Below are 14,431 nucleotides of genomic sequence, written 5' to 3'. Positions count from 1 at the left end.
ACATTCTTAACTCAAAGCTGTCAACTGTCAACGGTGTGAGAAAACACTTTTGAATTTATGCACCGTCTTAGTTCCAAGGTATCACGAGACACACAAATGGCATACATCTTGAATGTGTTGATGTACCATGGTGTGCACACAATCACAAAGCTTAACATGTTTATAACATGTATGTAAATAACATAAACTGATATAATCTATATATTTTTATTCAATGTATATTTTTAACATTTGGTTGCAATCAGTTCATCTTTATAACACTAGAGCTATATTGATGTACGCTGGTATCATATTTACATATATTCATATTACATTAACGTGGTGGCACGTGGTCACAAATCGGGTGAAGTTAACCAACGTCGGTCACGGAGAGTCCTTGGATGGGTGACCGCCTTCGGCAGGCTTCGGTTCTGAAGCACATGTAGCATATGTGGTGTCGCCTTGCGCGAGTGATTTTGTTCGAATTGTGCCTCTATTAACCCAGCAGTGAATGAGTACCCGGTAGGATGAGATGGTAATGTGGTTGTTAATCTTCTAGCGACCAACAGGTAGCTTTGGTTGTATACTCCACAGGGAGCTGAACATGATTGTTCAATGCACACTGATCCATTGACCGGGGTAATAAATGTCTGTTCGCTTAGAGTATGCTTATGCATGGAGTACAACGGCATATAAATGTACTACTACTACTACTACTACTACTACTACTACTACTACTACTACTACTACTACTACTACTACTACTACTATTATTATTATTATTATTATTATAATGACTTGTTATAGTGTGTGAGAATATGTGAAGACCATTTCTGGTGTCCCCCCGCCTTGATATTGCTGGAGTGTTGCTAAAAGCTGGCGTCAGATCACTCACTCAGTCACTAATAAAGTGAGTTAGTGAGTCATGGTACGTCGTATCAGCTTGATGTGAGGAAAAAGCCCGAAAGGGCAGGTCGTTTTGTTGAAACCCACAAGCGGGGTGCTAACAATGAGAAACACAATCAGAGCGAACCCGGGTTACGAACCACTCTTTCTTGTTCGCCTAAGGGACGCAACTCTGCATGGCCCGTGTCTTACATGTAAAGAGGTAATGGGGCGTATGAGTTACTACAAAGCCTTTTGTTAGTATCAGGGGCTTGTGTTTTGTAATTGTAACTGCAGCCAGACATAATATTACTAATCACGATGTATTCATACGTATGCAATTATTATTTTCGAGTTGACTTACTTTTTCATGGTCGTATATTAGTGTTTCACGCATTTGCTTTATGATTCTGAAAAACGTATTCATGATGGGTCGGAATCGTACACTGCTTTTGGGACAGTTTTCTTATAATTATGGAAATATTTTTGTCGCTTTTAATGTATTAAAATTATTTGCTTTTTTCGTTAATATTAAAAATACGTTAACCCTTAATGGTAGAAGTTTGGTCACGGAAACCATTAGTATTGTGAAGTAAATATATTGAGCTTTCAGGTACGTTGAGTAAGTTTTTAAATCGGAGAAAAGAATTTATTCAGCATAACCAGACCGCCTGCGTGAGTCAAGTTTAGCCATAACTTAAAAGTGCTTCAAAATTTAGAGGTCAACATTTTATTTTTATCCATCTCGATGTATCATTAATCAGTCTCCCTCTGATGCAGGTACATGTAGAAATCTTGGAATTTAGGTGCTTCATGCAATGATTTTGAGAAACTGTAAATTGCATGAACATAACATGTATTACTCTCTCCATCTCTCAAATGTGACATTTTTCAACACATGCGATGGCCTCCTCGCATTTCTTGAATAAACCACTTCTTCTACAATGTAGAAAGTTTATGGGTTTTTTTAATATTGGTAATAAGTCGCTACAGCAGCTGTCTGAAATATAGGGTGTGCGTAGTTGATTATCTAATTTTGTCTATTACCTGTCCATTGTACCTGAAGAAGAAGGAGAAAAAGAAATAGAAAAAGAAGAAGAAAAGAGAAGAAGAAGAAGTAGAAAAAATCCATTTATAATTCGCCAGATTCTATTCACCAAGTTAATTCTCATAGCGCGTCACATGTTTTTGCATCTGTTGCTAGTCAAAGTAGAGTGGAACTGGACTGGATAGTGTAGTTTGAAGAGATATGTTTTCAGATGTGCCCTATGAGATGAGTGTAACGATGGCATTTGGAAATCTGGTGACAATTTTTGTCAATGATAAAGCACAGTATTGAAACCATCAATGACCAAAATGTCTTCGGCCGCATTTCTGAAACCTTTCGGAACGGAGGCGTTACGGTCTTAGATTGTGGCTGTTTCATGGTAGCATGTGAATACCAGTGCTGGGATCTTGAATTCAATTCAGGCTTTGTGAGGTAACCAGTGCAAGTGTTACAGGTGTCCATAGTGAAGTTCTTGCGACCATACACACCACTGCATTCTGTAAATGAATTAGCCTTTATAGTGGTTCAGTCGAGGGGTTGGCCATTAGACCGTTGTTATGTTATGCCATGACATGCCTGACCTTTTAGGCAAGGCCTTCGTTTGGTTGAGTCATTTGAAAGGTCATGTTCTCCAAAATTCAAAACTGCTGTTATTGATATATTTGGATATTTTAATAATACGTTCAATAAATATGAAATTATGTTTAGTGACAACTCAATAATATTATCACAAGCAGATTTCTCAGTCACCATTTTAAATTAACCCTAAGTATAAAACAAAAATATATCCCGACGTTTTCAGAGAATTTATATCAACGAAGACTCACCATACTTAAGTGTTGGATGGTATGGTTTAAGGACACATGACTTCGTCTTGCACAGCCTCCCCTCTCAAGTTTTATATCACTAAATAAATCTAAGCTTCTGTACCGCTGATTGCCAGGTCCATTCGATTTCGGCTAAATGTAATACTATGAGGTTGAAATGGCTTCCCAAAATCTAAGAACATTCATGCTAAATGCCGGATACCTTTTCTATAGTTTCGATTGTCTGTTGTCCATTCATTGTGGAATCTGTAGATAATCGAAACTGTTAATACGCTGGAGTTGATGTTCTGAGATAAGTATACATTTGGTGTAGTGGTTGATGGACTGACCTTCATAAAAGTTTATGTGAGTATCAAACATTATGTTGCCTTATGTGTTGTACGCTTGAGCGACGGTACCTGGATGTTTGTCTCGGACTTAGAGAACCTGGCATTATATGCGAACCTCAGATTAGCGTCTTGCTACACGGCAAGCCAATGTTCTTTGGCTCCCCTAAAGTTGTGTCAAGGCCTTTTAAGTATAACTAAAACGTATGAATAGCTGGATGACCAGAATTTGAGTCCTCACACCTATAAAACGCTTTTATATAATATACAGGCATTACAGTGGCATGGTCAAGACATTTTATTTTTCATTTTGTGTACCACCATCCCACACGACAAACATAAGGGAAAACCTCAGTGGTCAGTATCAAATACAAACATACAATTGTGATAGTTAAAGTCAGTGATAATAAAATATATTCACCCAGGGGCGACAGTGGTCAAGCTTCCGTTATGGGCTCGGCAGGGAATCAGGGAACATGAGCGTTCCTCACATGAAAGCTGGTCTTGACGTGATGAAAATGCGTGAGGCATGCTCTTGTCCCCTTATATTCTATCCAACTAGCTCCCTCACTTTCTAGACAGTGCTATAAGTCTCTGTACAATGCTGGACGAGCCTCGCCTTTTCCGGAAGTTACAACACCACTCTATCATCTAAATATAATAACTTCTTGACAAATGCTTGCCTCAAATAGAACTACATTCCTGACGACTAATCACTACCCAAATACAATGCAATGAGCTTTTACCGAAGCTCTACAGAAACAACGTAACACAGTTGCAAGAATTAAATACACTGCCATATAACAATAGATATAGTTACATATCTTTCTTCAGAGGTTCAGGGCAAATGAAAGCTAATGCCGTCTGAAGTTTACTGAGAAAACGATATGTGAAATGCCTTACTTTCTGATTGGTAACGTACATGTAAAATTTGGGGGTAAGACATTGAGGCAAGAAGTAGGCATCCCCATGGGCACCAATTGTGCTCCCTTTCTTTCTAATCCTTTTCTTTATGCCCATGAATCGGACTTTCTACTCGAATTGGCAAAGTCAATACAAGGAAATTTGTCCATGACGTTTAACGTGTAAAGCTTCAGGCATATCGATGATCTGACATCGTTCAATAAACATCAAACAGCCAATTCCCTACCACTGATTTACCTACCTGAACAAGAAATATAGGAGACCAGTGAGAACGCTTCATTTGTTTCATGTTTAGATCTTCATAAAGATGACAAAACACTCTCAACACGACTGTATGACAAGAGGGATGACTTCAACTTTCCCATAGTCAATTTTCCCTTTATGTCGAGCAATATTCCAGCTCTAGCCCTTGGTGTCTATATACATGTCACAACTTTTTAGGTACAATAGAGCATGCTCTTGGTACCAAGACTTCAGAGAGCATCATACAACTCTTTTCGCCTCCACCTGATATCATCACTATTAGGGGTTCCTAAACATATGGACCCGTGAAGATCCGGGGTAGAATAGGCCTTCACCAACCCATGATTGACGTAAAAGGCGACTATGCTTGTCGTAAAAGGCGACTAACGGAATCGGGTGGTCAGGCTCGCTGACTTGGTTGATGCATGTCATCGTATCCCAGTTGCATGGATTGAGTGGAGTGCGGCGTAAAACAACAAACCAAACCAAACCTAAGCATATGCTCATAGTCGGATATAGTCGGAATCGAACAATCGACTCTGTTTTGATCAGATATATCTCATGAATACAAAGGGTTTTGTCGCTTTTATGTACTCTTATTTAAGATATTCCGGTGTCAAATGTCGACGCTTTTTCGGCGCAATATAAACGCTTGAAAAGTGCAAAACCCATCAAAAAAGTTCCAATATTGGGTGAAAAGGACGTGAAATACATACCATCATGAATGTTTCACGCTTCAAGTTACCGAGACGTCCTTCATCTGAATATTGCCATTTGAGTGTCATTTTGGTTTAAATACCCAGGGCATTCTCCCATTCTCCACAAAATGCATGTTTACGCATACAACTTGCGATTTTACACCAAATCATGTTTAGCTACCACGGTTGTAGCGAGTTTAAACGTCCCATAAAATTACCTGCAAAAAATGTGAAAAAGGGGGGGTCTCAGTAATTTTGTTTTTGAGTATAGAGGAAGCCACACATCAATGGAACAATCGATACATTTCGGTCTATTGTGTTATTGACAAGTGGAAGATCTTTATTCGTTGGTACATTTGTCTAATGACTACATTTAAACAACGCTGCAATGGTATTGAACTTCAAAATTTTGCATTGTAATATATCAAATTCTTCTTGCAAGAATATGCTTCATACATCGCCATTTGTACCAGACAGATCTCTTTACAACTCTATGTAAATTTCACTGCCTAGCTCATATCCTGAATATACAAAGCACATAGTTGAATATAACTATAAAGCCAATCACTTGGTGCATGTACGAAACTTAACCTTTCAGAAATGGAAAATGGTTTACTAACATTTCCTGCCAGTTCTATCTACCAAAGACAATCTATTCAAATTGTGCAGAGTTGCGTCCCTTGGGAACGCCAGAAACCTATGATTGTGGGTTCGAATCCCAATTCGCCCCGATTGTGTTTCCAGGTTTGTCAGCACCATACCCATGCTCGTGGGTTTCACCGAAGTGATAAACGTCTGAGACCTGCATCACTTCGGGCTTTCCTCACACATTAATACGCGATATGACTGGAATACTGTTAAAAGCGGCGTTAAACCCAACTCACTCACTCACTCAAAAGCAATCCTTGTGGATATGTTTCTTGAAGGAGACCATCACATGTCGCGTACCATCAAATAGCATGCATATATCCTTATCGGCGATAATATGATATGCAAATGAATAAGTATAAAATTTAAAAAAATTCAGGTTTAAAAATGCGGATTCAAATATAACAAGTTAAATAACCATTGCAAACGTCAGTAAAAGCGACCTGGAACGAACTATCAACAGATCCCATCGCCTCGCTTTGGACTTCAGGTTTGGTATTTGCTGCTTACCACTTGTCCCAATGTAATCATTCCTGATGTATCCGTGAATCACGGAACGTATGTTTCAGTACATGGCAATAGATCATTGTTTAGGCGAAACGATATGGATTGCCAAGACGGGCCAAGACGGGCCAAAGTTTATTGGCTAATTACTCCATTATCGGCGGCCATACCTACATATTATTGATGCAACATACACACATGGCATTAATGAACAATCGCCAACCAAAAACGTACACCATAATTAGGTGATTCGGAGTAAATCACTTGAAAACCAGAAAGTGGAGTTGTGTGTAAGCGTCGCTGAAATAGGTAACATGTAAAAGAGCAATCGTTAAACGAAATAGGATTTGAAACGTATCGAATACTCCAGCTATCGTGCTAGCTGTCGGCATTGCGTTTACATTTATAGGATATAACTATAGCTTACTAAATACCACTTACTAATGTCACTGTTCATCGTATAAATGCAGACACGTTGGTTAAAGTAGCCAACTTCGCCCGAGGAGCAAGACATCAAAATGGGCCAACTAAACCGACAATACACAGTAGGCATATTTCTAGACTTCTCTATAGCTTTCGATATGGTATGTACGGTGGCCCATAAGGGACATGGAGTCTGTTTATCCATATTTTGATATTTCACGTACTGTTATCGTAACCTTTTGCAAATTAACACGATTTGTCATACAAATATGTGATAAATCATGTATAAAAACAACTGAAAACATGGAAAATGTACTTTCAAGTAGCTATTGAGTCGCTGAAATGTGAAGCGAAAATGTCAAAAACTAAATTGGAAATGTCAAAAACCAAAACGAAAATGTCAAAAACAAAAGCGAAAATGTCAAAATATAAAATGAAAATACAGAAAACTACTTCCACCGCGGTGTAAATAGTTTTCATCGCGGTGTAAATATTATCACCGCGGTAGAAATATTATCACCGCGGTAGAAATATTAACACCGCGGTGTAAATGGTTTTCACCGCGGTGGAAATAGTTTTCTGTATTTTCATTTTAGTTTTTGACATTTTCGTTTTTGTTTTTTGACATTTTCATTTTAGTTTTTGACATTTTCGTTTCACTTTTCAGCGATTCAATATCTTCTTTACACATGATTTATCACATATTTGTAAGACAAAACGTGTTAATTTGCAAAAGGTAACGATAAAAGTAAGTGAAATATTAAAATATGGAAAAACAGACGCCATGTCCCTTATGGGCCACCGTAGGTATGGCATAATACAAAAACTAAAAATAGCAGGATTTATAGGCCAAATTATAAACTATATCCATGACTTCCAAACTAATCGCAAAATAACCGTGGGTGTCAACCAAACGCTATCGGACCAGTGTCACTTAGAAAATGGCACACCCCAAGGTAGCATTCTAAGCCCAACGCTCTTCAACATTATGATTAATTACCTATTATAGGGGGGTCCTCCAAGGAGACCCTACTATCACTTTACAAATCACTAATTAGATCAAAAATGGACTATGGGTGCCAAATATACAACACCTTAAACTCCTCATTAAGCGATAAATTAAACCCAATTCAATATCAAGCACTCAAGATAATCACACGCACTCAGCACGGCACACCGTGCATATCGGCACCGGCACTAACAGGCGAAATACCCCTGGATCTATGCCGAGAACATCTAACAATAAAATACTGGGCCTCACCCAAACAAAACCAACAAATCCAACAGGTCCTTAAAACTAACATAAGCCCCTGTCTAGCTCACAAAACCCCTCAATTAACACCAATCTCTCAACGCATAATAAATTACCTAAATACACACATGCTAAATAATTTACAATTAAACACAGCACCAAATAACACCTTCACACCCAAACTCCAAACCCCCAAAATCAACATATCTCTCTCCACCAGACTAAATAAAGAAACTGATCAAAATACCGCTAAATCCATTAAACTAGCATACATTCACGAAAAAAGGCCAAACTGGTGTCACATTTACACAGACGGGTCCTTGACCCGGGCTCAAAACGCACAGGAATCGGCATCCATATCAACAAACTCCAAAAAGAAACACAATCCTATAGGCTCCCTAATAATCAGTCAATTTTCACAGCCGAATTAATGGGGGTAGTAACAGCCCTGCACAGCGATCATATAAATAGACAAAACCCTTATCCTTTCAGACTCATTAAGTGGGCTACAGGCTTTAAAAAACAAAAACACAAAAAAGCGCCCAAAACTAATACAACAGGTAATTAAAAGCGCCAACAATCTACGTAAACTAGGTAAAGACATAGAAATAGTTTGGATCCCTGCCCACGTTGGAGCGTTTGGCAACGAACACGCAGACAAAGCAGCCAAATCAGCACTAAAATAAGAAGAAGTAAGCATCAACCTACCAATATAAAAAAAACGAAATTAAAAGTATCACAAAGGAGAAGATCTTCCAAAAGTGGCAAAATAACTATCAGAAATCTGACTGCAAACTAAAACACCTGCTACAAAAGCCGCTTAAAAATACAAAAGCCATCAGAAAACCAAAAACATTGACAGAGTAATAACTAAACTACACTCAGGCCAAACTAAGTTAAACTCCCACCTGCACCAAATTAAAAAAACACCAAACCGGTAAATGCCCCCACTGCAACTTTAAAGAAACGCCTGAACACATAATACTACATTGCACACATTACTAGCAACACAGAACAACACTCCAATCCACGCTAAATTGCAACAATCAAATGACACTAACAACGTAACTAAACCCCCAAAATGACTTACAAACCTGTAAAGCACTAGGCATATATCTAATAAAAACAGACCTACTTGGCCGCATTTAAAAAAAGTACAACAAACAAGCTGCCAATAAACCTATGACATTATATTCACACGGGTTGTCTATTTACGTGAAAACACTGCTTATACGTTTAATATACTCTTACAGAAGCAGACGTTGCAACGGTTAAAAGCAAATACATTTAATTTCCGAGCGGTTTATGACGTACTGGAACATATCATCTTAGTGACCTGCTCGGATTGAGATATTTGACACGTGTTTATTACCTCGGCTACCTGTGAATGTGAATAAGATATCATAAACAGTGTTATGTTCCACGTCACTTCCACAATTACTAACAAATCCAGCTCAATCAAACTGTCAACCTGAAGCACTTGTATCATATCAGTTTATCGCACCTCCATGTCACAATGTTGAGATCTGATTGGTTCACGTGATTTTGATTTTAAAAAACTATTAGTATAATCACGCCTGGTAGGAAACACATTCTGAGAGCTGGAATACATCAATACCCCGCTACGAAGTAAAAAGTCACACGTTGTGTACGAGTCAATTAATGTCACCTGTAACAACATAAGTAAAGCTCAGCTCAATCTCACTGTTGTTTTATTTATCAATTTTCAATTTGTTCTGATTTTTTTTATGACAGCCGATGTCGTTTAGATAAATTCGTTGTAGCGGTATCGTTTGAGTAGCTGGCTATCACTAGTCCGTTTCTATCCTGTATTGTTTTGTATCGTATCTTTCTTCAGTTCCATACCAGTTTTATATCTACATCTGTGATAATCTAGTTTGATTTACTGTCTTATGTTGACAGGGTTTATATAGTTAACTGTGTATATTATTACTGTATATATTGATCTCGTCACGATATGGCTGATGTGACGTTAAATCTTAACTCACTCACTCACTCACAGTATCACTCGGGGTATATGTGGTTTAATGTGACCCTTGTTAAGTTTATACCACTCCCCTCCAACTGCTGTCCTATTTTATTGGATTGTTAAGTTCGGTTCTTACCTGCAATTTATTCGTTGTGAATTGTTGGAACGGGCGTGACCTCCTCTCGACTGGAAACTGGACATCAACAATATGTTGGTTCGTTTGGTGGTGGTGTAGTCTGCAAACTTCATAGGAATGACATTTTTGGTATTTACTGTAGATGGGCAACCTGTCTATGCTCGATGCAGCTCCAGTATGTTGTCTCTTTGTGATTGTTCCTCTTGGTGTACTGATCACCAGCATGAACTAGCACGCAATCTTCAGTGGAAATTGGTACAAACTCGACAGGTACGTCAGCATTAGCCATGTTGACAGAATACTGGGCAGTAGGATTATATTAGTTCAAGACTATAGACTGTGTGCTGTATGATAACACAGTTCAGAAACAGACTATAATCCCCCAGCCCTAATCCCTTAATCCGGGATCTGAATTTCAATTTTGAGCTTGTTGAGAACGCCCTATCGTTCTATGCCTTTCCATATATATATATATATATATATATATATATATATATATATATATATATATATATATATATATATGGTGATATATATCGCGGCCCCGGTTGTACACACGCCTATTCACGGGACCCCCGGCATTCGAATACGTCCACGGGTTCTTGAAGCATTCACGGAAGTGTGTGAGTATCTTTCTTTATCTTTCCTTTCCATATATGTAACGTGGAAACGGGTGGGCCAGTGGTCCGATGGGCCTCAGTTAGCTGTGCAGGGTTGTGCCCTTAGGTCCAGACAGAATCCTATTATGGTTCGTTCGAATCCCAGAATCACACTCATTATGAATTTTAAGTAAGATAATTTAAGGATATCAACTTCTTTATTATGAGGAGTATATCCATAAATGTTGACATCCATAAATTCTCTTCCTCATGTGTATCAATTCTAAATGCCTTTCAAAGACTTGATTATGACTTTTGGTTTTTCACTGTATCCCTGTCTGTGGTAAACGTCTGCGACATGTATCAATTTGCTCCCGCATTAAGCTGACACGACATGTTATATTATGTCGACGCCAGAGAACAATTAGCCTCGACAATCCGCCGGAACAGATTCCATTGGTCGTGAAAGGTAAAGCAGCGGGGGAAATTACATGAATGGATAACTAAAAATCAGTAATGATTATTTACAGTTATTAACTTCCGGGACTGACTACATTGTTCGAGTCACTTTGAGGGAGCAGTTTCTTGAACAACCTTAATAACATAGGGATGCAACCCATGCTTGCCGTAAAATGCGACTATGCTTGTCGTAAAAGGCGACTAACGGGTGGTCAGGCTCGCTGACTTGGTTGATGCATGTCATCGTTCCCAATTGCGTGGATCGATGCTCATGATATTAATCACTGGATTGTCTGGTCCAGATTCGATTATTCACAGACCGCCGTCATATAGCTGGAATAGTGCTGAGTGCGTCGTTAAACAACAAACAAACAAAACATAGAGATGAGGGTGACTGAAGGCAATGTTTGGACGATTTGATATGTGATGGTTCCACTTGCCCTGTCCGGAAGTACGGATACATAGTGGGAAACACTAGATTGGGGAACGGAGCACGTGGCAACTGTAAGACATTCGACGGCGTCCCAATACTGGATATACGGGAGTGTATTAATTATGAAACTAGGGTTCATTATATGTCGCTGCTGCCACATTTATACTGTCTATTTAAAGTACTGGAAGTTAAATATTCAAATGAGTGAAGGCGACATAAGAGGCGACTAACGGGATCGGAGGGTCAGACTCGCTGACTTGTTTTATGCATGTCATCGTATCCCAATTGCATAGATGCTCATGATATCAACCACTGGATTGTCTGGTCCGGACTCTATTACTTACAGACCGCCGTCATATAGATGGAATATTGCTAAGTGCGGAGTTGAATAACAAACAAACAAACAAGCAAACAAACAAACAAACATTGAGAGGTGATCAGTCAAAAGAAACAAATCCCTTTCAGTATCCGCGTCAGGGCTTGACTCGCTCATACACCCATGCTGTGGAAGTGGTCGGAAGCATACCCCTCCAGTATTTACGATTTCTTAACGAAAATGATTAGGGGATATTATTAGTTATGGTGATTTTAGTTGCCGTATACGGTGTCGTAGTAGGTTAGCAGGAAATATTGGTCGAGGCGTGAGACACAACGAATTTACACTATTTGGCATCTCTGTCGCACATATCAAAATAATTTCATACTTTGAAGTTTACCCTGATTGGCTGAATAGGTAGTCACATGATCTGATATTTAGAGTTCACACTCCTGTGAACGGACAAAAAAAGAGAGAAAATATCCGTACACGGAATAAGAAATCTACTATTCCGGTTTCTGAGTTGGCCGACCTTCTCAGAAATGAAGCTGGTCATACAGTAGGTCCATCTCAGGTGACAAGAAACACCAGCTGAGCAAAGTATTTCAGCACAAGCGACAAATCCCAAACTTCAAATATAACACACCCTGGCTTTGAAAATTAACACAAAACACGCAAGTTTCAGAGCAGACGGTCCAATCCCCCACCAGTCCATTCCTCATCGTCCGAATTGGTTTGCGATTATCCAAACACAAGCAACACATTCATAAATCGGTGATATTCCCAATTTGCTAGTGCTATGAGAGGGTTCACGCGTCGGGGTGTTTTCCATAACTTCTCAATAAACTTCATTTTCAACAGCAGTAAGTATAAATTTCATCCTGATTCTCCCGTTCGACTCGAAATGCACCTATTTACAAACTTATGTGACGTCATATATAAATCCGCGCTTAAAGGTTGACCTCGCCTCGGTGCATCGAGGTCATGTTTATATTTTTGTTCACCTTCCTGTAACCTATTTTTAAGATTTGATTTATCCCAACTATTGTTTTTTAAATTTGTTCAAATAATGAAATTATATTGACATATTTCTAGATTATGCTGTATATATTCAAATAGCTATTTTTCTTTGCGTAACTGCATGAGTATGAGTGGGGAAACGAATGTGACCGAGAGCCGGCAAATTCCGACAAAATAACATTGTTGCAATGTTGTTCGGCGAAACCAGAGGACTTCAAATTTAAGCAAACATTGTTACGATATTATTCGGCGAGACCAGTAAACTACAAAGTATGAAATTATAAGAATTGAACGCCAGTTTGGATGGGTTCATTGAAGTGTGAACGATTAAAAAGCGCTGGTTAAACTGTCGTGTGCCCTCGCAAGCTGGAAGGTTCACACGGTTTACCAGCGTTAATCGTTCACACTTCAATGAACCCATCCAAACTGACGTTCAATTCTTAAATTAAAAAAATGACACTTACAACCGGTACACAGCATGACAAGACCAGTAAACGTTAACAATGGAATATATAATGCACTAAATGTGAACATTTAAAGTAATATAGCTCAAATGGATAGAATTATGATAAAAAAGAAATCTGCGGGCTACTGTAACTTGATAGCAGTCCGCTTCTATTCTATTGTTATGTGACGCCATTGGCGTCACGTTTTTGTTTGTGACGTCAACCTATAGTATGTTGTATGGAGTTGCTATTTGTAACTCAGTGATCTCCGTTATAACCTTTTTTTCTCTATGATTTTTATGAATAAAGTCACGAAAGTGGTTTCTTTAATAAATAATGTGTTTGCTTATCACAGTTAATGATATTAAAACAGAAAACAGTGTCGAATAACGAATTTCTGTACCAGAATTTCCAAGTGAAATATGTAATATACGGTGTACGGTCTCTTATTATGTCAGTAACAACCATCTTTTTTTTATTGACTGACGGTAAACTATTTGTTATGGTGTCTTTTGTTGCCGTATACGGTGTCATATTAGATTAGCAGAAAATATTGGGCGAGGCATAATAATGGCTCATGTGAGGTCAGTCGTTCTGCTCTCTGATTGGTCAATCTCACTGTGATGCATGATAATGGCTCATGTGGGGTCAGTAGTTCTGCTCTCTGATTGGTCAATCTCACTGTGAGGCATAATAATGGCTCATGTGAGGTCAGTAGTTCTGCTCTCTAATTGGTCAATCTCACTGTGAGGCATAATAATGGCTCATGCTGGATCAGTAGTTCTGCTCTCTAATTGGTCAATCTCACTGTGAGGCATAATAATGGCTCATGTGAGGTCAGTAGTTCTGCTCTCTTATTGGTCAATCTCACTGTGAGGCATGATAAATAGAGGTCATCACGCGAGTGTGTTTGGGAATGGCAAATATCCTGTATTAGGAATACATAGTATTTATTCCTAATACAGAATATTTACCATCCCCAAACAAACAAGCATGATAACCTCTTTATCATATAATGTCATTCTTCAATTCTTTGCTTGAAAATCGCTATCCCTTCTCTCACAAACATTACCAAAACATTGCAAGTTTTCCTTGAATGTGCGCATTAATATATATTACGTCACAGGGTAAGTGATGTGTCAGTCGGACAGTGACAAGAGCCAATACAGTTCCAACTGAAACATGTTTCTTATACAGCGGCGAAACAACATATACGCAAAACAACAATTGCCTTCACGAATTGTTTATACTTGCCTTTCGCGACAATCCATCGTT

Source organism: Haliotis cracherodii, unplaced genomic scaffold, assembly GCF_022045235.1.
Source record: "Haliotis cracherodii isolate W230 unplaced genomic scaffold, xgHalCrac1.p SCAF_2, whole genome shotgun sequence".
In the NCBI taxonomy this organism is placed as follows: Eukaryota; Metazoa; Mollusca; class Gastropoda; order Lepetellida; family Haliotidae; genus Haliotis; species Haliotis cracherodii.
The sequence above is the reverse complement of the archived record's forward strand: the minus strand, read 5'-3'. Positions refer to the sequence as shown.